General features: G+C 35.8%; 1 protein-coding gene and 1 long non-coding RNA gene across 5 annotated transcripts in view; both read right to left on the bottom strand.

Moving 5' to 3' along the window:
* The window catches only part of grip2b (glutamate receptor interacting protein 2b), a 298,078-nt gene that overhangs the window by 224,097 nt on the left and 46,959 nt on the right, over positions 1-27,022 (bottom strand). The window lies entirely within an intron of this gene.
* LOC148662033 (uncharacterized) overlaps positions 25,943-27,022 on the bottom strand; it is a 45,502-nt gene continuing 44,422 nt past the window's right edge. For both annotated transcript variants that reach the window (XR_015939655.1, XR_015939654.1), the window contains one exon: positions 25,943-26,824. This is a non-coding gene — a long non-coding RNA (uncharacterized LOC148662033). The remainder of the gene's footprint in view (positions 26,825-27,022) is intronic.

Genomic DNA, 27,022 nt, shown 5'->3' with positions numbered 1-27,022 from the left:
ATGTTTCTCTGAGCTCCAGAGCATCTCTCATTTGATATTCATTTGAATTATTTAATGTAACATTCTGTCATTAAATTGAAATTATGCAGCTTCCAGTATACTATGTAATACATTTCTTTCTCTGCAATAAGCAATGGGTCACTGACCTGATTGTTGCTGCTTACAGCAGTAGGACTGTGATAATGGCATGGAGTTTGTACCAATAAACAAATAAGTGCAAGAGAATATATTTTATTTAATGTCTCCCTGACATACAGTATTTACAAACTAAAAACACTATCTCAGGATAGGTTAGGCACTAGTTATGCATACAGAAAATATTCTGTTAAAAGATAAGCAAGAAAAAAATAGTGTATTGTGGAAAATACATTGTTTAGATGTAAATATTGTTCTTAAAGTATTAAAATGCATGAAAGAAAGACAGCAAATATACTTCTAGTTTAAGTCATAAATACTGTATGTATTTGTTTTCTTTAATCAGAGAAAATACACAGTGAGTTTAAAATACAGGCAAACGCTGACATTTATTTTACTTAAACCAAAATGATATTAGGAGAGGTGGGTTTTTCTACTACTTTCCACTACACAAAAACTATAAAGTCTGCTGTTAAGATGTAGATGATCAAATTTTAATTTCTCTCTCTGTCATTTTCCGATTCACACAGCCCACTGAAGGATCAAAACCAGTAAACCACTACTGAAAGGCTGGCTGAGGGTTTCAATGTCTCTGACAGTCCTGGGAAGAGACTTACACCATCAATCTGTTACACTGGTGTTTTGAAATTGTGATCTAGAGGACATGGAAACTGTCATTACATGCAACATTTAAGAATAGATTTTCTAACCACAAACAGGGTGGTTAAATTTATTTGACATAGACATTTTGCCAGTTAACCAGGATTTCACTGAACTACAAATAGATGTATTATCTGCTATACATTAATAACATGGGGCGGAGCGGTGGCTAAGGATCTGCGCCTGTGACCGGAAGGTTGCCGGTTCAAATCCCGCGGCCGGCAGAGGAATCCTACTCCGTTGGGCCCCTGAGCAAGGCCCTTAACCCCAACTGCTCCAGGGGCGCCGTACAATGGCAGACCCTGCGCTCTGACCCCAAGCTTCTCTCCCTGTCTCTGTGTCTGTCTCCCTGGAGAAAAGCTGGGGTATGCGAAAAGATGCATTCCTAATGCAAGAAATTGTATAGGGCTAATAAAGAAACATTATTATTATTATAACAATATTATTGCAATTTAGTAAGTTTTTACATTTACTAAGGTACTGTACATCCTAACATCACAGAATCATTATACTAAAAAATATAGTAAAAATCTATTTTAGAAACTACATGCTTGAGAACTCATTTTTTTAAAGTAATGATCTTTCAAATGTGCCATTTTGTGTAGCAGTCCATAATACATTTAGACTACATCACATCTATACTGAATAGTTTTAAATAGTTGAAAAGAGGTTAATTAAGTCAAGTGGCCCCAAGAGAAATGAAACAATCAGTAAAGAGAAATAAAAAGATTGCTTCACAGACGAAGGCAGGGACTCAGGGACTAAAGCGGTCTTCATATCAGATTCACATCAGCATGTTTTTAACTAATCTGGCCTTTGTATTTGGCCCTGCAGATTTATTCATACCCCCCAATGAAACAGGAACAAAAACCTTATATAACAGAATGAGATATGGATTGGATAATGCATCTAGTTTACAAATATTTAAATATAATCTTACACACAGCTATGAGAAAAGTCATATTTTTCCTATAACAAGTTGGGTGTATTCTTTGGATTTGGATGCACAATACATAAATAAAGGTCTGAGCTAGAGACCTTTCCATCCAAAGACTGTAATAATAATTAACCCATAAGAATAAGAAAAGTTTAAACAAAAGTAAAACAAAGTGTTACAACAACTAAAGTGAGAGAACACGACTTTGGAAATTGTATCCAAAAACCTCCTGAAGGTAATATGGGAATGAAGTCAGTTGCTGTCTATTTTTATCTTTGTGAATGAATAAATTCCAATGGCTTATAAAGATTTACCGTCTTTGAAATGAAAATAATTCACCTTTATTTCTTGCATTCCTAGAAGATTAAAAAAAAAACCCTGCATTCTACGGGAACAAAGAGATCTTGTAATAATTTTTCAAGGATGTAACTAAAGCAGTAGCACTTATGTTTAGATATACCATCTCTTTTCTAGAGGTTTAACCTTGATCACTTTAATAGAAAAATACAAATACAACAATTAAATTGACTCACTCACACACACTTACAGTACCAAAATTAAGGCAAACATTTTACTAAGTGATTTTTGAATGACTTTTTAAACTGTGGTCCTTGAGTTTCCATAATATGATATTCTTTATAATACGAGTTCTTGGTTATATATATAGTATTTACAAAATGGCACACATTACCCAAGAGAAATATCAATTTGCGGCTATGCACACTATTACACGAATGACAGTGAACAAGGTGTTTGACTGTAAAACACTGGCTCTTCTCACCCATCGAGTCATGCCCTCATTTAGTCGAAGCAGAAGAGGCAGAAAGTCAATCTAATCATGTGGCTGGCAGAAGTCTCTTGACTACAAGGTCACATCCTTGCAGTTGATGCCACAAGAGCTAACACTACACATTGCTGAAGATAGAAAGTTAGGTAAGAGAGCTATCTGTGAAAGAACAGGTGATCAAGGCCAACTAAATCTTCACTGTGTGTCTGGTATATGTAAGCATTTTTAAGATAGGTCTCTATCAGAGCTCATGGATCTAAGATGTGGTAATATGATTGTAATAGAGATATAAAATCTATAAGAGAAGGTGTAAATATATTAGATTATTTAAAAAAACATTCTCAGAGGTGGGGGAATTTACTTATAATAATAAAGAAGCGATTGGTCTTTTTAAATAGAGTAATGCAATGATTTCATTTTCTCGAGCATTGCTTTTCATTATTTTCACTTTTGGTTTTTGGCAGACACCATTATCAGTTCTCAGTTCTCCCCGGTGAACACAGCACTGGAGTTTCTTTCTGTTACTACCACTATTCAAATGGACTGAACAACCAAGTGAACTGAATAAACACATGACTGAATTAAGTAGTGCATGAAAGAAAATAAGGAGAACTGAAATCAACTGAAAAAACACAAAGGATATCTTTTTTCTGGGGAAAAAGCTAAATATTGTTTCACTTGTCTTACTGCCAAGCTATCCTTGGAAAAAATGGTTTATTAAAGGTACTAAAAGAGACAAAATGCAGAATACTGCCAATTGTAACCTAATGACAATGACACTTAAGAATTACTTCTAACACGATTCAACACAGTACATGGTTATTAAAAAGCCATAGACAAACTAGCAACAATCAGCACACAAAGTGAATATGAATTCTATGTAATTTGTCTCAGTGGATATCCAGATAACACACTATTAATATAAAGTCCCCTTCACAAAAACCTATCAAGGGGCACAAAATTACACCTGGAGATCCACAGACAAAAAAATGCATGTAATCAAACAGTTGATGTTCTTCTAAACAACAGATGGAGATGTGTATACCTGTAACACAATGCTGAACAATTCCCAGAGGAATCATCAGTTCCTAATGGCACAACGAAAGCTTAAGTTAAAGAAACTGGAACACAAAAAAACACAAATAGTGGGACAAGTAAAGACATATGATGAAAGGCTTTATAACCATTGCTACAACTAACCAATTCTTGGTCTTATCAGAAGTCCTTCATATACAAGAAATGGAACGCTGTTGATACCACAATCCAGGAACTGGCAGATGAGACAATTGCTCTGAAAAAGTATAAGAAACAAGACTGGATTTCAAATCAATGTTTCAAATGGGTTGAGCAAATGCTTGGAATTGGGAAACAGACCAAGGAATATAAAGATTTGGAAAAGCGGTAGTCAATGGAAATTTAAAAAAAGAAAAGGAAAAATACATGAATCATTGATATGATGTATCACAACAACAATCAACATAACGGTGGCATGAAACAATGCAATGACGTGGTTAAGAATGTGACAATTTTAAATCCCAGCTGTACATCATAGATGATAACAACGTAACAATTTTGGCAGAGAATGAACTTATAATTGACAAAAGGATGCGCAATTGTGAAGAGTTACATATTGTACAGACAACAGCAATTATGGTTGAAACAATGGAACCACCACCATTAAAAAAAGTGTTAGAAACAAGCATCAAGAAAATAACTTACAGTAAAGTTAAGGGCCAGGATAACACAACAGCACAGTTGGACAAAAAGAGAGAGAATGCAATGATGGAAATTATGCACCAATTATGTCTTGAAGTGTGGACAGAAGACTGGCTGGAGAATTACACACACTCAGTATTTATTCTATTGCCAGAAACAGGTGATCGTGAAGAATGTTCAAATTATAGAACAACTTCTCTCACCTCATATTCAAGAAAAATCCTTCCAGCAATAATTCCTAGCAGAAAAATAGCAATGGCAGAAAAGGAAGTGAAGGAAGAACTACTGTAGCAAGTTGTTGAGCAGAAACAAGGCGTAAGGGGAAAAGGCTAATAATGGAGAGAGCAATAAAAATTAAATCACCCAGATCTATGCTTCATTGGTTGTATCACAGTCTTTCTCATAGTGAACTATGGAAGATTATGGATGGGTGTGATTGAATTGTGTTTTCCGAACCATTTGATGAGCCTCACATGTGTGTTGTGCAAGAAGCAGCTTTGCTTGGGAAGAGTAGCCAGTGGCACATCTCAGTAGTTTCCTGCAAAGGGGCATGTATTGACAAACACCAGGGTAAAGGCTATAACTGCTGTCACTGCAAAGTTGTAATGTTTGCAATGATTTCTGTTAATCACTATGAAAAGCTGTTTCAATTGAATCCATTAAATCAATTTTGAATGCTGATGATGACATTTCTTGGCAAAGGTAAACAATTACTCTTGGAACACTCACTTATGTTGTCAGCTGCAATCACCTCCTCATCATGAATCAATAAAAAATTATCAGTGATGAAGGTATAGGGAGCAGCTTATAGTCTCTTACACACAGATCAATTGACTCTCACACACTGCCAAGCTATCAGTACAGGAATAGTCGGGGTGAATGAAGAGGAGTAGGACAGTCATTTCTTCAAATGAAAAACACAGGCAATAAATTTGATAAATTCATCATGATGACCCCGGTCATGGAAGATAAGATTTAATTTTTACCTCTGCTTCCTTGCAAGCAGAGTTGAACAAATACCAATTTTGCATGCTCAGCTTAACATCTGTATAGCTTGCAGTATAACAAACCGCATCAGCAGCGCAAGATGAGTCAAATCTCTTTATTAAAAACAAACTGTTAAATGCATTTGTCCAAGCTGCAGTGGCACCAGAATCTAAAGATCTCAGATCTCTTAGCTCATAAGGCAAATGTACTACGATCTCAGATCTCTTAGCTCATAAGGCAAATGTACTACGAGAGAGACATTTTTGAGAAATTGTTGACCAATTTCCATTTCTGCACCTCAAAAACTAGCAAAGGATGCTTAATTGTCACAATCTAGCCAAAAGAAGATATTTTTATATGACCATTTTGCTGTATTTTAATGGAACTATGCATGTGTGTTAAAATTGTGGGTAGACTATACAGTATATCAGTATCAACAACCACCAATATTCATTGTTAATTTGGCATCTGTTTTATGAATCCCTACAATGTGTGGCCAAAGTCTCTGCCAGTCTATGCCGCTCTGTACATGTTTGTTTTTAGCTAATGAAGAAATTAACCAGGTGTCAGCAATAAATAAAAGGGTATCTAATATGCCAGGTGACCCTGACACCACACAACTCTAACATATTTGTTTGAAAATTAGTTACAGATAAGGGAATTATGTCACAGCCAAATCCTTATTCAACTAACTTCAGCCAGCCTAATGGTTATGATGAATATGGGGCAGTGTTCTTAAAAGGTTGCATTTAATGTACATTAGCCATCTATTTTCACTAATGTTTTAATTTCCTTACTTACGCATTGCGTCTTGCGAGCTGTGTTCATACCCATGTTTGATAGAAATAGAAACTATAGTATGCAGTACATGTGAACAAGTAATAGGTTTATTCTATGCTGAAAAAAAGAAGAAAGAAAACACAACATTTCGGCCGTGGAGCCTTCGTTGGGTGTGAGCTCAATATTACTTATTTCTTTGTAGCCTACGCATGCTGACGCAGCTACCCACCTGAACTACTACAACTTATACAGTACATGCTGCCTGGACAAGATCTATGAGAGACTGAGACTTTGGGTCTGGAGAATTTATATTTACAAACCCACAATCACATTTACAAAAGACCCAGGTGGCAATAAATGCCCTGAAGACTTCTACGCCATTGCCAATTTCGCCTTGGGAGCAATAGTCTGCAAACATGTAGGACTAATACCTCTGAGATAGTCTAAGCATCTGTACAGAAACAAGAAACTATCATTCAATCAATATACAGATGGTCTGCATTGCAGACATATCAATCACCAAAACTGCAGCCAGATATCCTGGTTCTGCACATGATGCATTTACATTATCTACAAAACCTGAAGGATATACATTATACAGTACAGTATATAAGGATGCCCAACAGGCACATGCTATCTAAGCATATACTATCAAATTTGCTGTTTAAGTAAGTATGCCATTTTGCTGGCTGACAGCTATTTCAGGGGCTGATACCCTATACTATACTTTTACAGATGGTGCCTTTTTCACCAAAACCTTAGTTTACATGTATTTTATTAATATAGTTCAGGTGGGTAGCTGCGTCAGCATGCATAGGCTGCAAAGGAACAAGTAAGAGGTTTATTCCATGCTGAAAAAAAGAAGAAAGAGAACACAACGTTTCGGCCGTGGAGCCTTCTTCAGGTGTTTATTAATATAGTCAGGTGTTATTTTTAATTGCATGTGTTACAGTTTTTGTGCAATAACAGTTCTTATTTTAACTCCTAAATATTGGTTCATATAAACCTACTAACATTGTACAGTACACTCTTTACAAAGACTGGCTTATGCTTCACAAGACTACCAATGCTTTGCAAATATCATTTGACTTCTTCGGGCATCTAAAAAACAAAACAAAAATGCTACAGTTGCATGCAATTTGCTGCCAGAATCACTGCTGCAGAGAGAATATTGTCTGTGTCATTCAAGTTACAGCTTAAGACTTATCTGCAGCAGGCAACCTTCAGCTCATTCTCAATATCAGTTTTAAACAGCTGTTCATTTTTTTCACTCTCACCCAAATCAGTTAGTGAAAAGTAGCTTTTTAAACAAAATCTTGTAGTTAGTTTTCTATACCTGCACAGGCGGTAGCTGTGCTGCTTAAAAGCAAGCATTATAGTATCAAGCAAATTTGTTGCAAAAAACACAAAGCACAAAGCTAAAAACACAAAAGCTTATAAATGAAGTGACCCCCTCTACTCATCTCTACCCTGCTTAGAAGCTGTTCTTATCTGCTATTCTAGTGCTGCATGAAATAATCAGATTCCTGTCTATCTTTTGGATCTGATGGTCTCTGTTTTTCTGTCTTACTAGAGAATACCTCAATTAAAAAAAATAAGAAATGCTAAATTCAAATTAAAACTTTATGATGGATTTTTCTTTGTTGAGATGTAGTTAATGCTATCATAGGACTGATCAGGTACTGTAAGTTGACATAGTGTGCAATGATTTTAAGCTTTCTGAAGAACTTTTCGAATGTTTTATTAGTGTTTCTTGTTTAAATTGTATCACTCTTTGTTGCAACATGTTAGACTAAAGAAAAACAAAATATACACCACTTAACTGATTATTTGCCATTCATAAAATACTTAAATTCTAGGAGAAAGGGTTTGATCTGTTACTGCAGTCAGTGTACTATACAGCAGGTCTCTGTTATGATTTTGTAGAAAGAAGCAATCACAAGCTCAATAACATACACAATTAACACATATAAATGAATTGATGTTTTCCCACAGGGCATAAACTGTTCAAATAAATGAATATAGATACTGTATTATATATGACAACTATATCGTCTCTCAAATCTGTAACAATTTTTGTAAAGATTAAGGTAAAATAAACAATACTTGGCTACTTGAAGGATGTTTTAATTAAATGGTTTCTTTTTTCCCTGATCTCTTATAAAATGTCATTTATACCCAGGCTATAATACCAAATAACTCCAAAGCAATCGGACACCCTATGCTACTACTGAATTACAAAGGTTACTATGAGGAATTCTGTACAACTGAATCATATTTAAAAAACAAAACATCCACTTTTTGATCAAGAGGAGATTATGCAAATTGCCAAGTTTAAAAAGTTAAAATTTAAAGAAAACAGCATGATGTTCCATTTGATAATTTCATCCAATCATTGTTAAAAGTTATTTCTCCTAGGAAATCAGCCTTCCAGAACTATATATATATACTGCGTATATTCAGAATATATCTGACATTGCAATAAGCATTATTAAGTTATTAGCTTCCTCTTATTTGCTCTGTAATACATAATTGCAGAAATTGTGGAATATATTTTTAATATATATCTTGTGAATTATATCTCTGAACTTGAAAAATTTAAGAAATAGTACAGTTTTTACATTACTTTTCTTGCACAATTTAAAGCACACTTCATGCAAATAGGCTGGCATAACAAGAAAAACTGATCTTTAAAATGGCATCATTTCTGGCAAACAGAACGGCAGCAGTATAAGGTTTACAGAGAACATATCAACAAAAGAGAAAATGAGCAATCATCTTGATCTGTAAGGAAAACCTTTACAGGACTTTGTCAAACCTTTCCCAGAAATACAAATAACCATCTAACAATCTATATCACAGTACTCTATTAAATACAGTACAAATAACCTATTACTTATTGTTTGTGTAAAAAAATAAAAAAATATATGCTCAGCCTAATTTTAATTCAGATAAGATAGCCTGAACTATACAGTAATCTTGGTTTGCAAAGACTACCCCTTTTACACAACAGAAAAATAAAAGCTAGATAATGGCACAGCTTTAAAAATGGCAAGAGGGGAAATAAAATCCCATTGTGAATAAAATGCCACTAAAATTAAAGGGCAATAAATAAACAACAAATTCTTTCACAGCCTGAGTTATGAGAAAATATACCCTATAATGTGAAATAAGAATTTTTTTTTTCACAGGCGGTGCCTTTGCCCTCTGGATGCTGGTAAGATTAGCTGTTTAAAGCCTTTAAATATTTCTTTTTCTTAATACTATCATATTTGACAATATCAGCTTTATTTTTTTCTGAAACTCCATTTTCTTAAGAATTAACTTTGTTACTTCCTCTGCCTGTTCCACTGCTTGGCCCATTCTTACACAGGCTTCCTGCCAAAATAAGCTTCTCACCTATTTTTATCTGACACTCCCTTGTTTTTGATTTGGGACTCCTGCTAGAAATTGGATGTCATCCACTCTGTATAAACACACTGCTATAATATTGCATTGATGGAGTTTCCTCATCAAACTGCTGGATTGACTGTCACATTCTTCAAACAGTGCTTTCTGTGTAACATCAGAAAACTAAAGTATTTCAGCACAGATCTTTGCAGATTCTACACAGTCCATAGAAACCTTTGGAATGTTCCTATGGTAGTGAATGCACATTTTTTTAAATCTGTTTGCCATTACATTAAACGGTATACTATTATAATGCTATATTACAATCACTGAAAGTTCTAGACTAAAACAAAGCCAAATCAATACTACTTTCACTGTGCATAGTCATGCAAGTGAAGTCAGACAGCCAGCAGCTGGTACAATAATCGCTTCTCAATAATAACAATATAAATCCTTTAGCATATTTATAAAGACAAAAAACCCAGTGATACAAGAATATGACTATGGCTTGCATCTTTCTATACCCTTCTCTTGCCCTAAGAGCCAGCACCTCTACACAAAGATTGTCATAACATGGGCATTCAATTATCTTAGCATCTTTTACCAATTCCTTTGTAAGAGATTCGGTTGTTGATGAAATCTGCAAAATTTCAATTCCATCAGTACAGTGGTTCACAAGAAGAGAATTCTGAAACGGTTTTCAAACTTGTGGATCAGGTTGTCATCATAGCTAGTGCAGAGTTATCTTCCCCAATAAAACTGCCCAGAGACATGTTCCTAGGCTACGCTGTCTCAACTACATTTCAGTACACTAAACAAAATAATGGTCATTGTGGAACCTAATATTGTATGAATGAAACATCATGAAATTTGAACGGGATACAGTACTGATCTCCTAGTACTATTACTACTTCAATTCTGTAGGTCTGTCAAATCCTAATTAATAGGATGCAGAAACAAAACATATTGAAAGTTTATTTGGTGTTACTCTCCTGGCCAAGGGAATGAGAACCTGAAGATAAGCGTGAGGCTGAGAGGGCACCTCATGACTTCATGAGGAATGAAACATGGAGCCGCTACAAGGGTGGGTGCAACCATTGAAGCGCAAAAGGGGGTGCTCAGGAAGCAAGATAGTTATCTGTACGATGGCAGAAACTGGCAATTTGACCTCAACCTGAACATTTGTTTAAATAACTCCATATAGACTTTATTAATACTACAACAAAAACTGAAGTGCAATAAAATCACACCTGCAAAGGAGAAATAGTGTACACTATACTATAATGTGACTCAGTGAGTTTATTAACCCTAAGCCTGATACTGAGTATTTGTAAACTGGTCTGGGTATACTGTATGTAGGAATAACTAACTGACCGACCTTTTCATCTTAAAAGGACTGTCATTCTTGTTTAATACGAACAAAGAGAAGACATTGGAGTTTAAACAGTGTTTATGTGAAAGTGAAATGCTTCTCAGTTAAAAGATCCTGACAAGAATTCTTTGAAAGGCACTTTGTCAGCCCATCTTCTTGATTTCTACTCATTCTGTCAGATCATGTAGAGTCATCCTCCAGGATTCCAATCACAGTTGCAAGACGGCCAGGGGGCCTATTTTATTTTGAGTGACTCAATTCTAATCTCTGTTGTTTTATACTTACAGCTACTAAAAACAATTCTTTCTTCTGCTCCTAAACCACAGTTCCCCTCAGGCCTTATCACTAGAAAACAATCCTATGTTACCAAAAAATACATATATAAAAACATATTTTGCACTAAGAAAAGGCAGACAACCAAATATTCAGATATGTAACACGTGTACAACCCATTACAAGTGAAATAGTCATGGCTGAAATGCACTGTGCTTTAACAATGTTATTTTATGGATTTACACAGATGATTACCAACCTAAATTGGCATTATGTACAGTAGTCTAAAGGATCTATTTAATTTATTTTAGAATGCTGTACATTTCTCTCAGTTGTACTCCAGTGCCCATGAGTCAAGCAGATCCTTCTTGAGGTGCTTTGCAACTTCTTTCTCCCGATCTACTCCACATGACACAATCTTGATTGTTGGGTTAATGATGTAACACAGCAACAACGTTCTGCAACAGCAGGCGGTGTCATAATGCATTTCCCAATCTATTTAAACTACCAAGGTTTGTCACAGTGCACTGCCTGCAACAAAACAGGACGCTGGGCCATGAAAATGATCAGACAGGGAATCCTAAAAAACCTTCTACTTGCTGTAAAAGGAAAATCAAAGCTCTTGCTTTGCAAACTTGAACACCCCTGCAGATAGAAAGTTCTAGCACTTTTAAATGGTACAGGACTGTCTTCCACAATTCTGCAAAACAAGACATTCGCTGCCACAGCCATCTGACCATAAGAAATGTACTGACAGTGACAATTGTACAGTATTCATGGAAGGCCGACATTTATTTTGTGAGAAAAACCCAGGTGCATATGTATTTTAAAGTGTACTTTAAATTGTGAAGCATCTATTTTGCATCGCTAGCGATAGCAAAATAGGATGAATCAGCTTCAATTTAGATATGAATCAAAATTCTATAAGCTGTTAATTGGACTGTTGAATAGGTACTAAGCCTAAAAGAGTGTCAGGCTTTGCTGTGTTGTTGAGAATAAGAAGGGGAATTTGGACTTGTGATACAGGTGATACAGATAGTTGCAGTATCTGTAGCCTAATCTAAGAAGTCATCCCAGTGTCAAAATTCTGCACTTCATATCAGGGTATTATGAACTAAAATTTGAGCATGAGTGCCATATATTCCTATTAGTATCTACCAAAGTAGATTAGTGTTAATGTATACTTCAGATGTGAAGCATTCTATTTCATTGGCTGTCAAATCTGTCGAACATTATTAGCATAAAACACAATTAGAACTGCTTTGATTCTGGATGACAGCATAATGTACATGTACTTATCCATGCAATACCCTTTAACTCAATTGTAGACCTTAACATCAATGTAAACAGTAGCCAAATCATACTAGGTAAGATTCAAGAGTTATCTGTACAATTTATTTTAACAAAAAAAGGAAAACAATGTTGAGGAAAAGTGTTATTTTGAGAAATGTTACACAGTAATAAAAAGGTACAGAGATGTTTTAAATGAAAACATTAAGTCATTCGTTTTTATTTCTCACAGTCAATATTTTAATCTCCTGCTTCCTTTAGTAAAGTATCAGCAAATCATCTCTGTTGTCTCAGACTAGCTTGTTATTGCCAATATAAAGTCAATTTGTATGGATATCCTAAAAGGAGCAATAAAGCAGTTGCAAATGAAAATGCGGAAAAAACTCATACCAAAATTAAAGGATATACTTAGACGCTCTCCATTTCGCTCTTGTATTTGTGTGTGGATGTTGACGTCCTCATGCTCTTTTAAAATGAGATTTTACTTGTTTGAGTTTTAGTCAAGTTTTATTTTATTGAGTTCTAAATAAAATACATCACTACAGCAGGGGCACAGTTATATAGCTTGAAGACAAGAGCACCATCACCATCTTGTTTCCTTTGAATTAAGAGGAGCCACATCTTCTCATCCCTGAATTCATATCATTTTATTTTTGAATTCATATGACATTATCTGTTTTGAATGTGGAATAGTGGTTAACTTTCATTTTCACAATTCTTTAAAGGACTTTTGAAAGCTTCTGAAATGTCTGCAAAGGATACTTGTTTCCAGGCTATACTCAGCTAGATACTCAGTTCTTTTAACCTTCCCATGTGTGACAAACTTTGTGGTATCAGTATCACTCTAGACACTTTGTTCTGGAACTTTTACAAAGCAGCTATCCCAATTTTAAATTCTGATCAGATCCAAACATACGTCCCTAAATTTTATTATATTAGACCACTGCAATGTTTTTGATTTTTTTTATATGAAAGAACATTATTCAGACATGTTTTCTAGACAATTACATTCATGAGAATGAAACAGAATATACACAATTAATGAAAACACGTCAAACACGTCACGTCAAGTCAAAGTTTTATAGCAACAGCACATACTGTATATAATGTTATTTACAGTACATTTTAACAAGTGAACTCATACAGAGGGTACATTAATTTGGTTGTGTATTACTGTGATCAAGTCATGTGATTTCATAAAACACCAAGGCTTAGTGTCTTCTATTTGAGGCGTTTCAAATTTGCCAGCATGAGATGATTAAGAACCTGTATAAACAGCCACTCAAGGAGACATGAGTTAAATTAACACAAGAACAGCAAAAGACAGAACCATACAATGTGTGAGTAATGAAGATCTCCTGGTTGTTATTGGCAGGAGTGAAGGTGGCCTGTCTGTAGGAGGAACTGACTACCCCAGAAAAAACAGGAAACTAGCTTGACAAAGGACATGCCACATCCGGAAAGACAGTTGGTCACCACATCGGCTCAGTCCTGTCACATCCATTTGATCTATATGCGTAATTGCTGTCAGGCTGCAATGGCTACAGTATGAGAAATTCCTGGAAGACATTACCTGCGCATCAGGAGAATGACTGTAGCTCACCATCTGCGTTGAAACCAACTGCTCAGGGCCATTCGGGAGAACTTTGACAGCTGAGATATAAATTGCCATCCTCTCTGGGTCAGTGTCTGTTTTAGAAGGTGGCACCAAGAGTGGCAGAGTGTGAATGCCTTCACCAATGAATGCCCGTGCCGATTGTTGCATTGTTCAAGCTAAGCATGACTGGCCAGTCTCTTCAAGCTGGATGCATCTGAACCAGGAAGAGAGGCCGAACATCCCAAAGTTTTCAAGATGTATGCATCAATTCATAGAACGAGTGTGGTCAAAACCTGTAAAAAACTCATAACTTTTCTGTTCACACACTTAGCATAAGTGGGGGGATCTAATTATTTGTTCACATATTCTGTGTTTTTTTTCCTATCAGTGCTTACAATATTTGAATAATGCCACTATACCTGAGTGTTTCCATTCTTTGCAGCTGTATTTAATGCCTGTACTTAAAGAATTCTTCAGCAGCAGGAGAAAAACAATTTGTTAAACAGCGAGTTCAAGTAATAAATTGTTTTCCTTCCATGATTGCGCTTTAAATCATTTGTAATTAAAGCACTTAAGGTAACAAGAAAAAACAGAGCTGCTTTTGGTTTTAATCACACAGTGAACTTAAGCGCCCACAATTACTGCATGTTAACCCTGGATGTCTGAATATTTGTTCATTTGTAGGTTGATCCTTTAGTTATCAGCTCTGAGAAATGCAGTAACTGATTGTGGAAAGCAAGCAGAAAGGACTAAACGTTAATACACTTGATGCTTAACACTTGATACCTGAATATTTTTCCAACCCTCTTACAGTACATAAACTAATTAAAAGGAGTTAAGGGTGAAACAACCATTGTCAGAATAACAATTAATAAATTAATTTTACTTATTTAAAATACTATTTTATTTTGAAGAATTTAGCTGATTTTTTAAAATATTGGTGTAATGTCGCTGCTTTTACCTAACGAAAAAGAAGTTTTCTAAGGCAGTGATGTGAGCCCAGGTACAGGTAAGACAAGCAAGCAAGCTGGTGTAAGCAGACAGAAAAACACAGTTGAAGTCAAATCCAAAATCGAAAGTGAAGCAAAGTTCGTAGCCAAACTTACACAAGAATGAAGCACACAATGATATCCAAGGCCTAGGTGAAGAAACAAAACAAAGTCCATAGCCAGAAGAAAAGCAAGAGGGATAATCCAGCGTGAAGTCCAGTAAACTAAGCAAGTTTGTAAAAAGGGTCAGAACACAGGAAAAACAAGGAGAAGGAGAATGATGAGACCAAACATGGAACTCTAAGACTACACAGGGAAGTGGTATAAAAACTGGTCTTAATTATCCTGTTCTAAAGTAGGTAAGTAATGGTTAATTACACTCAGGTTGAATTGATCTTCCACCAGAGCTTGTAGTCACAGCAGCTTTCTTTTCGGCTGTTCAAGTAGGAACTCTCCTGGTTGCTGTTGTGTTCCAAACGTATTGACCAGCACTTCGGCAGGAGTGGGAGTGTTGATTTACTTTCATGGAAATAATAGGGATAATGATTCCCAATATTGAGTAAAGCACAATATCCTAAATCTGCAATACTGTAGTTACTGTAGCATTTCAACATATGAAAATGATAGAAAAAAGAGCAAATGAACACGGTACAAAACTATAGTTTCTTAAATCCTTAATAGAAATGCATAATTGAAATATTTATGTTATAACGTCTTGAGATCCTTTAAAATGAGACTTAAATTGGAAAGACGTAAATTGAGTAATTTATATGACTTAATGCCTAGCTTGTTTGGAAAATTAAATCCCAAATGCACTGAACAACACAATAGTGAAGGAGCAACAACTGAATGGCTTATTAAAAATAAAATTTTTACTTTTAGGTAAACACAGCAAAAGACATACAATGTATAAATATATGCAAGAGTTGCAATTGCTTCAATAGTGTTCTGTCTGCCTTAACAGCAAACCAAAGAAATATCATCTAAAAACAGAGAAATTAAAGCTGAGAATTCTAAATCCTTTCAAATTGCTGTTGATAAAGCATTCAGACAATATTTTACATTCACAGTCTACTTCTATTTCTCCCTCTCAGGGGTATAATGTATGATAGATTATCCACACCTGAAATGTTGATTCTAAGTCTTAGATGAAAATTAATGAATATTCAACAGCAGTCTCTGAGCTGATCTCAGCTGCTTTACCTAGGCAGTAAAAGCTAACTGAGAACTTAATTTTATTTACTTTATCAACAGACTATGGCTATGTGGGACAGGATTTATTCTACCTAGGCCACTCATTTTATTACTAGAATCAGAGGTAATTTCTAATGAACAAGCAAAAGGGTTTTCAATATTATCTATTATTAAGATGCAAAAAGTTCTTCATTTAAAGGTTAATAAATTCAAAATAAAACTGAGAATATAGCAGATACCTTCAAATAGCAAACAGTGATCTTTACAGTGGTCCAACACTCCTTTGTCTTTAACACTGTATTTTGTTACTTCAATGAGCTACACCAGAAAACTGTTTCACAATATTGGCAGCACAATTAAGCTCTGTGCTGCAACTGACAGCTAAATCATGAAACCTAGCAGCAACTCTAATGCTGAAATAAACCAGGAAACCATTAAAAAATTGGACTCTGTGAGCCCTCTTTACAATGACCCCAAGAGCTACATAAATGTAAAATACAAACAAGTAATTTCCCTGCAGCTATTAAGCTGCTTATTTAATATCTCATTAAGAATGAAGAAAACCAAATGAGTCAGAAACTAAGTAGGTGGTACATAAACCAACAGTACTGTAATAAGTGTTTGCACATATTGCTGACATTTTTTCAGCTCCAGATACCTCATGTGGATACAGCTATCTGAAGGCATTTGGTGTTGGCACTGAATTCCATTTGTCTTCCTGCAAAGTAACCTTGATCAGATATCCAAAATTCCACCCCTTTGTCAAGGGTAAATTCCAAACAAATAGAATGGCTGTGAGCGCCAGTGGCCTGAATAATTGTAGACAAGACACATCACAGTAAAATCTCATCCATGCGTGACCGTGTCGCTATAAGCCAGGAACAATGTTGAAATTTTCAATTAGGCTCTTGATATACAGTAGTAGATACAGTACCAATTTTTTTAAAGAACGAACTCAACATGGCAGTCGCTGTTTGCAGAAAAGAGTCCTGGCTGACTAATTTTGACGAGGTCCCGGCAGCGCTCAGCCAACTATGCACAATCGCTTCAGGAACCATGTTTGCAGCTGGCTGCTCTCATGACCCAGGGTTGAATTTGCATTGTCAGAGCTTCTCCTCTCTAAGTAAGCGATTTTACTGGTTGGGTCAATTGGGAGCTCCTTATTTAGTTTGGAGTAACTTAACTATCCCATTTTTTCTTTAAGGTAAGGCTTTGTATTTGATGGATTATTTCTCTGCACAGCCTGCATGGACTTTGGGGTAAAAAAATCATGGCATTTTCCAAGGTTTCATGACCACCGAAACTCAATTTTAACACATCTTCACTGGCTCCCCATTGCGCACTCAGTGAAAAATTTGAATCTTAAGTGTTAAAGCCCTCTGTAGCAACTCCCTGCAATACTCAGCATCTCTCGTTTGTTCCTGTGTATCAAGCAGAGCTTTACACTCTGCTGCGGCGTGCCTTTTAGTAGCACTTTCTTGTAATTTTTTGAGTCTCAGGGTGAACGCTTTCAGCTGTCTTGCTCCACAGCTCTGGCACTCACTCCCTGCTAATTTAAGATATGTTTAACTCTTGCACAGAATTTAAATACAGACTAAAGACGTATCTGTTTACTCAGGCATTTCATTAGTGGTTACCTTTTCTCCTTGTTCCATATTTTTTCAAATTAATATTTTTAATATTTAAGATTGTGTTCAATCGCTACTTTGATTTTTTCTTTGCCTTCTTTTCTTCGTTTTAACCTGTAGTGCCCTGAACACAGTTCGTGTACATAGGCACTGGAATAAATCCTTATACATCCTTGCAATCTTTGCAAACTAAAAGGTGGACTATGGAGACTATTTGACTGGCTGCCTCATACAGTATATAACCTGCATGTCTTTGGGAGGCAGGAGGAAACTAGAACATCTGGCAAAAAAACATACAAGCATAGAAAGAACATGAAACCACACAGAAGGGACCCCAGCCTGGAACTAAATCCCAGACCCAAAAGCTGCGAGAAACTAGCACTAACCTCAATTATACCATACATAATAAAATAGCAGTAATTAGTCCCAGTGTACTGTACAGCATTTATTAAGTAAATATGTTTACTCTAAGTGGGGACCTGTGTCACTCTGCAAGCTGCAAAGAAACAAGCAGAGGTAAATTCCATGCTAAAAAGGTATGTGTTCAATGCCAAACATCTTGAACTTTTTTCTGTTTTCCAGCATCAAAATCATCTCTACAATAAAAGGAAACCTATAAGAATAGCCATGTTTTCATTGTCTATTCCTTTATTTCAGCTGTACGCCACCTAGTATTTGTCCCATAAATTACAGACCCAGCTGGCCTTTCGCTTGCAATTCAAAGAGTAATGAACCACCTTAGCCCGCATACATGTCTTGTATGGCAATACACAGAATGACAAAATAGAAAAGAGGTTTTTCATTTTCAATGGACTGAAACTGTAGTCAATTGTCTCTCTATCTTCAAATGGTAGCTGTTCATCTAGATTCAGGGCACATAAGATTGTCTAGCATAAAAGGAGCTCAATTGATCTGGGTTACCCACTGTGGGGACTTCTCAGAGACTCAAATATTGGAGCTCTTATAACAACTCTGCAATAATCAATAACTAGTAACTAGTAGAAAGATTAGAAACATTTACGATAAAGTGGAGACTTGCTGAGTTTGAAACAACAGCATAGGAGGCATTCAAAATGTGTCATTTTCTGTACTAGGCTTAAAAGATATCATTTCCTGGATTAGGTAACCCCTACTGATACTGGCAGGTTGAGTTTAAGGGACAAATGCACCAGTATTTGGTACTGTTACAGTCATAGGCAATTTTAACATTTTGAACAAATAGTGTAAGTACGATGGGAAAATCTTTTCAGGGCAGCTGAGGTTGGAACTTAGTTCATTCTGACAGTGCAGATAAAGACAGATTCAACATCAGTTAGTCTGCATGAAGACATTTGTCTCGTTTAATATTTATAAGTGCTTAAAATTCAGTTCCTTAAAAACATTTTGATAAAGACATTTTCCAGTTTGCAAAGACATAATATTTTACATGATAATTGCTAACTTACAGTTCCATGACTTTTAAATTCAGACAACGTTTGAATTAAACACTGCTCTCAGCAGCTGGTAGCCTGAAGAGCTTGAATAATGAATTTAATAAATGTGTTTTGGTGCTTTTAGCTACCCAAGAGGCTTACACACCAAAGGGGGTTTAAAAGCTACAAATTTACAGATGTCAGGAGCAGGTGAAAAAAGATGAGAACAGAAGTAGAATACACCAGCACTCAGAATTAGCTAAACCTTATTTTTTCATTGCCAGGATGCTAAAGATTTGGGATTATAAAACAATTTAAACTGTACGTGCACAACTTACTTTTAATTACTGCTGTTCGGCTTCATATTCATTCTCCATGCCACTGTGCTCAGTATAATGGATCCTGTAGTTCTATGCCCACCCATGATCTATACAATAGATGCAAGTTGTGTTCTGATCCTGGATCACCAAGTTCCCAGAATCTTTACCAGACATTAAGATTCGGTCAACTGAGGAGAGATTATCAGCTCCCACACTTGTAAAATAGTATCTCCGTTCAGTGGGATGCTGACTCTCACCTCAGATATTAATTATATGCAATTCCAAAAGGATTTCAAAATGTATTGCATTTTGAAGCCATTTCTAATTATATAGCTAGGAAGCAACACCTGGTGCACCAGGCCATCAGCTGTGTAGCTCAAGAGATTTTTAAGAAAGCTTAAATAGCTATGTTTTTTTTAAAGAAAATGTAACATTCTTAACAACAGCTGCTGGGCTAATGCTGGCTAATGCTATTAGCTTTACACTTACTGTAACTCAATGCTTGGGTTGGGTTACTATATAAAAACTGCTATAGTAGCAGTGCCAACACTAGTCCATTGTTAATAGGTTAATAGTTATCTTCACTGTATGGTGACAACTTTGGTTCAGACTTTGTAGACTGGCAGAGCAGGTGCAGCCTCAACAAGCAAAATAATATGGATTATAGTTGCTGCCATGTTATTGCTGATATTGACATAGCAGTGGTCAATATCTCTGTTATGCATCATTTGACCATTTATAAAAAACACTTTATTTGTGTTGTTTTTACATCCTTCACAAGACTGCACCCAGAAGGAGTAAATGCTATAATCATTAGTTCAAATATGCACCTGTATCTGAAGTCATTTTCAGACCTTACCCAGACCAGCTCTCTCCAGATTTACTAATGATATAGTTATCCTATTATTATTCATTTCATATTCCAGGCCATAGCTACATGAATGATAGCAAACAGGTTCTAGGTATGCATATCCGTGAGTCTGGTTCCCTTAAGATCTTACTGATCCTGCTCAATAATTCATTTTTGGGAGCTCTTCTTCATTTAGTATTGTCTTGGCCCTACAATGACCTGAAGAATCAATTTTTATAAGGGAAGTCAGAGCTTCCTCACAAGCTGGTGATTGTTTGGGTTCCAGCAATAATCTGCTTCATGGCTCAGGTAATTTCTTTGTGACATCAATTCCGAATTTCATGATATGCAAGGCAAATGTCAGCACTTTAATCTGTGAAGAATCAAAAGATGCTTGTCATATGCATGAGCACCAAGTCTCTAATAAGATATCATCCAAACACTAGTCTATTCAAAAGTGTAAAACCTAAAAGGGAATGCAACAAACGCTATATAAAAAACTGTTGAGATGGCTGTGTTTTTTAAATATCACAAAAACACATATAAAACATCATTATACTGCAGATAAAAGTTCTGCAACAGAACTTCTAAAAAGCACTGTTAATTAAATCGGTGAACATTTAAGAATACAATTTATTTTAGGTAAAATGTAGTAGAGTAGTGGTGATAGGTTAAATCCAGGCCCCATAACCTGCAGGACATTACTCCTGTTTTAAAATGCCTATTGCCTGCTTAAAAATTAAACTGTCAAACAATAAAATTAAAAACTATATGAAAAGAAATATTATACTTACTAACATTAAAACATCATTGATAGTAATGTTTACAAAGATAATAAAATTGGGGAAATAAGCTGTAAAAGTTTGTGTATGCAATACATTTTACCATGATCAAAGTATATCATTGAACTATTGTAGTAGTCTAGGAAACTTTTTAATGAAATGTATATTGGTGAATGTAAACTTAAGATGATTTTCTGTTTTATATCATTCTCAGCATTATTAATAAATTTTTATCTATTCACAAATTAATATTCATATTTCCTCTATTTACTTATTTTCTGCAATAGTTTAAAACAGATAAAACACCTATTTTATTCTCAAACCACTATATATACCCTGCTTCATGCAAAGAGATCATTCTAACATATTGTACTTTATAAAGGTTTAGCTTCAACAAGGAACAAAGAAATATCTCTGTAGTTGTCAGAAACTACACAGATGGATTGGATTGAAAAACAAAAATGTCTTCATTTACTTCATGAAGAAGATATTACAAACCAGGCATAAGATCAGACTTTATGACAGAGACTTTAATAGTTATACTGAGTATTTCTCTTGGTTTTCCTGCATCACATATTAACTCATTCAGACTTGACATGTCCTGTTTTCAACAAAGTAAAGCACCTGAATTTATTTTTTTAGGAAGCTGTGTTCAATACATATCAGACATTTAGAATTACAAACGACAGGGCAGACTGAATCCCGCACTTTGTCTCAAACTTTCTCTGTCTTCTGTAGGCATTATATTTCCTAATATTCATGATCACTGGGCATGCAGAAACAATTACAATTCATCACGTTCATCGAACGACAGGAGAGGTTTAAATTGAAAGAATTAAATTTACATATCCAGGCATATCCAAGAACTTCACTTGGCCTTTCTCACTTGATTATGCATCCACAGTCCGCAAATTCCCCTCTAATCCTTTTTTAGGTGAACATGAAATTGGGTACTGCAGAGATGTGGAGTTGTGGGGGTTGGGGCAGAGCAATACAGATGAGAAAAAAGCTGCTAACTGCAGTATCTACCCTTCAAGGGCTGGACATTAATGGTTAATGGGTTTTTTTAAACTCCTGTTTCTTTATTATTAAGATGAACAGAACTGGTTACTCTGGGCTACTAGTAGGTAGAATCAAAAACACCAGTAAAAAATGTATCCTCAGTTTTTTTTAATATAGATAACTGCTAGAACTAAGGAGTCCAGTCAATTTCCCTGCAACATAAAAATGTTTTCACATCCTACTAAATGTTAATGTTATATACATACAGTATGTGTTATTTTTTTAAACCATCCATTGTTTTCTGTATCCAATAATAAATGATTAATATGAATTTTGACAAATGATTTGGCAGGTACACGCAAATAATTCCACTGTACCATCAACTGCACTGGCATTTGATGTTATTTTTTAATGCGGACAAATAACTTGGAGATGAAGAAGACTTCCATCAAATTGTTTAAAGAACAGTCCAGTTAACTCGTGTTGATTTTTAATCTCCAAGCTTTCCCGAAGGCATTCCAGTCGGAGCATTCCAGTCGGAGCATTCCACTGGCCCTAGTTTTCTGATCTAATGTCAAGGTGGACTTTTCAGTTATGGTCAATAACAAGCCACAAAATTAAAATTTCAGCTGGCAGAATGCCTTTCCGAACGGCAGTCTTTGTTCATTTTAGAGCAGAAATTACCTGAACTTCAAACTTCCACAGCTTACACACATCAGTTAATACAGCAGAGGTCGGTATGTTTCCCAGATGAGAACATTCTTTCCTTCGATCATACCTCATTTGCCAAACCATTTGCTAACTCTAATGCCTGAAATGTCCTATAAGTGTCTGATAAGGTTTCTGTTGTATTTCAGGGAGAAATCTGTCAAAATCTCAAATAGTTCCTGTCTATTAACATAGACTAATAAACATGATTCTACAAGTTAATTTTAGCACTGTCCTCCAAATTAATATGAGAATGCAACTATTAGAAATATTAATAAACAGGAGAATGTATCCGAAAAATACTAAAAAGAGGATACACAAGTGTGAAAAAATTGGTTACTTTTACTATAAACATCCATCATAGTGCCCACAGTACCAGGTCACTTTGCTCTTTCTAAATCATGGAAATTAATAATTAAACACAAAAAAGAGGGTGCTTAATACTCATTGTTCACCAGTGGAGCAGTAGTAACACCAACTTTAATCTGTTGAATATAAGGCCATTTGAATTATTAATGAAGAGGTGCTATTTAAATCCCATAAAAATTTACAACCTGCCTATGGAGGTTATTAAGGCAATCGTGGCAATATCTTCCCACATAAACAGGAATACAGGAGATGATGTGTGAAAAAATTGAGCCACATTTCCCCCGGGTACAATGCATTGCATTTTTTTTTCTGCACTGGAAAAATCCTTTCTATATGTGTGTGCCTTTAACCATAAACATGTCTGCAATGAAGAAATACTGGAAACATGGCTTGTACTTCTGTCAGTTTGTTTTTCAGCAATGCTGAAAACGCATTAAGCAGGTGCATTTGTTAATCAACAGCTGTAGCCTGAGATGAATCCACTTACAATCTATATCAAAATACTGGTTTGACACCACCCACAATCTTCCCATCATCATACAACTGGATGCTTGAACACTGCTTCTCTACTGGTATGGAACATGGTAGGAAGTTGTTGAATTGATGGCAAATCAGTAATTCAGGCCTGAGTAGTGAATGCAAACCTATGATAACTTCAATTGAACAAAACAATTGAGGGAACAATGAATAGATACCCCGATGTATGCAAAAAAAGAGAAAGCTTGTGTTTGTGGATGAGGTCTCAAAGACACAATGTCATGTCACTGCCAGGATTAATCCCTGTGTAGGTACACTGTTTTCACTCTGAGGGTGACAGGATTAATCCCTGTGTAGGTACACTGTTCTCACTCTGAGGGTGATATAATCAGAAACATGACTTAAAGCAAACAGAAATGTAATGCTTTAACCCCACAATCTGAAGGGCAGAAGCAAATATCCACCGCTCTCTGAAGAAGTGAAATGCACCATGAATTGTTCTGTATCACTAAGCTCAATAGTGCAGCAGACATTTAAACTAATAGAGGGTGACATTCATTATGAGGATCAGGGTTATCCCTAGATTAGGGCTGAATTAGGAAAAGGCCAAGAGATCTTATAAAATAGGATCTTCTGCTTGTCAGCCCTCAGATTCTGACCACACAGATGAAGAAGCAATATGTGGTGCATGGACAAATCTCACCATCTAACTGCAATGTTTATTAAACTGTGCTAATGAATCACCCAGTTGTGCAGTAGTTATCGAACACTTGGCTTCCAAATCAGGTTTAGCAAAATTCATGACTGCTGCCAACAGAAAGAAGAGCACATTGCTGGACTCCTTTAAAAAAAGGTTCAGTACCTTTTTCCTGGGAGAATGGGAGTATACCTGGTGATCACTTACAATATTTTAAGAAAACATGGACAGTTTATTTTTCCGTTCCATTTTTATGTATTTTATTTTTCGTGAAAGTACTGGTGGGATATTAATTTTTCTTCACAGCTTTTTAAAACATTGTCAATTTTTTAAATGCTGTTAAAAAAGCAGCTACAAGAAAACCACAACTGTTTCACAATTACAATTCCTCTTATTTGATGTTGATGCTAAAAATCACATCACAAATGTTTTTATTTCTTGGGCATAATTAGTTTTATGATGTTTTGTTGTTCACTTTCTATGCATTGCTAGTTTTCTTTGACTAAGAGATCTCTTAAGCATTAGCTCACAGATCACAGTTAAATAATGGGTTCAGATTATTTCCTGTTGTATAACATAAAAGGTTTGTGGCAGTAGACAGAGCTGCAGCTTTCATGTCCTATTACATTCCACATCTCTTCGCTGAGTAACCTCATAAGCTGTTTTTTCTGCCCTAAAGGTCCTTTAATGTTAACCCTTAGAGATCCAATCCTTATATATCTCCATTGGTTACATCACCAAAGTAACTTCTTCTGAAAGTCAAAGCAGTCTTCTTCTGCAATGCAGCGCAGACAACTTGCAAAGGCTAAGCAGTCACTTATAAAGTGTTTATGGTGCAGTTTTCAATGAACTGCAGTGTCTTCCAATGACTAAAAGAGAACCTAATTCAATTGTTTAAAAAATAATCTGTCAATCCCTTGGACTTCTTTGGAATCAAGAGTGAAAAATGAATTAGTAAAAACTATGGGGATGAAATCAAGAAGCAGATCTTCACACAAAGTGTTGTGGAAGGATATAAAACAAGCTAACCAACCATGTTGTTGATGATAATAAACTGCCCCAAAATAGGCAGGATTAGACTGTCAGATCAATCAGTTGCTAGCAACCAAATAGAGTAGAGTAGATGGGGTGAATGACCTCCTCTTGCTTGTAACCTTTCTTATACGTTCCTCGTTCTCCAGGTGAGAAAAAAAATGAGACACTAAAAATATTAACAGTTTTGCTTTTTAATCAAAAATGGATAACAAGAGCTGTGTGCTGTACTAGTACTATAAAGTACTCTTTAAAAAGTACCAGAAACTAAACTAAAGCATGAAGCCTGAACTCAGAACTTCCTTCTGTAAGTTTCTATCACTCAAAGCCTTACAAAGAAAGATGAGGTATCTTGTCCAGGGGGATCTAAGGCAACATCTTTTCGTTTAATAAGATCCCTGGCAGCTGGCCTAAGTTTAATATACTGGCATGTCTGTTACAGGGCTCGCAAGTCAAGGCTATTTCACCCAAACTGACAGCAATTCCCCTTGGAAGCCAATAATTCCAATTCAGTTCCAGCCTGCTGCATTTGATCACATACAAAATTAAGGAAACTGAAAGACTACTGAGGCTCTTTTTTATAATGGCTCTCACTGAACTCTGTACTTCAGGGCTGAACTGTGATTGTGCTTCTCAATTTATTTCTGTGCTCTACATATCAAAGACTAGCATGCTCATTGTTTTGCTAGACCTTGACACTTATCTCATAATACAGGACCAGCTGTGAATTCGATTGCATCCTAATGCTGAAATTCTAAGAACACGGTTTATTGATCTAAGCAGGTGTGCCAGTATGTTCAAGGATGAGCTTTTCTTAATTGGTGAAGGGAGTACAGTATCTACTTAACTTGTCAGCCATGAAATAACCTTGTTTGTTGTTAGGTTCAGAGAGCATTATGAAGGTACAGTGTTAATGAGACATTGATGAGCCATTCAAATAGTTCCTTAGCTTTCAGATGAGAAAGACAACAATGTGAGTTTATATCTCTGCATGCCACAAAACACAAAGACATAATAATGTTGCGGTATACTATCACTGAATGAAATTTTATTCTCATTAAATAGAAAGAAATCAATTCAAAATAAAACCCTTTATGCATTTAGAGTTTACAGTCAACATACTACAGATGAAGTGTACTGTGACATGTCAGGACTTTTGACTAAGCTTCTCAAGGACATTCACTTTCATCTTAACATGCCACTTGAGTTTAGCACTGACCTTTTGCTCTTAGTCCTGCTGAAAGGTGTATTTTTGTCCCTTTTTTAGGTCTTTGGCAGACTGAAACTGGATTTCCTCTAAGATGTGACCGTATATTGCTCCATCCATTTGTCCCTCAATCTTGACCAGCACTCCAGTCCTTGTTGATGAGAAGCAGCTCCATAACATAATGTTGCCTCCACCATGCTTGACAACAAGGGTGTCAAGCTGTGGGTGATACACTGTGTTTAATGTTTGTTTAATGTGTTTCTTAATGTTTAATGTTTCTTTTTATTAGCCCTATACAATTTCTTGCATTAGGAATGCGTCTTTTCGCATACCCCAGCTTTTCTCCAGGGAGACACAGACACAGAGACAGGGAGAGAAGCTTGGGGTCAGAGCGCAGGGTCTGCCATTGTACGGCGCCCCTGGAGCAGTTG

This window comes from Lepisosteus platostomus, chromosome 6 (assembly GCF_059453375.1).
Source record: "Lepisosteus platostomus isolate fLepPlt1 chromosome 6, fLepPlt1.hap1, whole genome shotgun sequence".
In the NCBI taxonomy this organism is placed as follows: domain Eukaryota; kingdom Metazoa; phylum Chordata; class Actinopteri; order Semionotiformes; family Lepisosteidae; genus Lepisosteus; species Lepisosteus platostomus.
The sequence above is the reverse complement of the archived record's forward strand: the minus strand, read 5'-3'. Positions and strand labels throughout refer to the sequence as shown.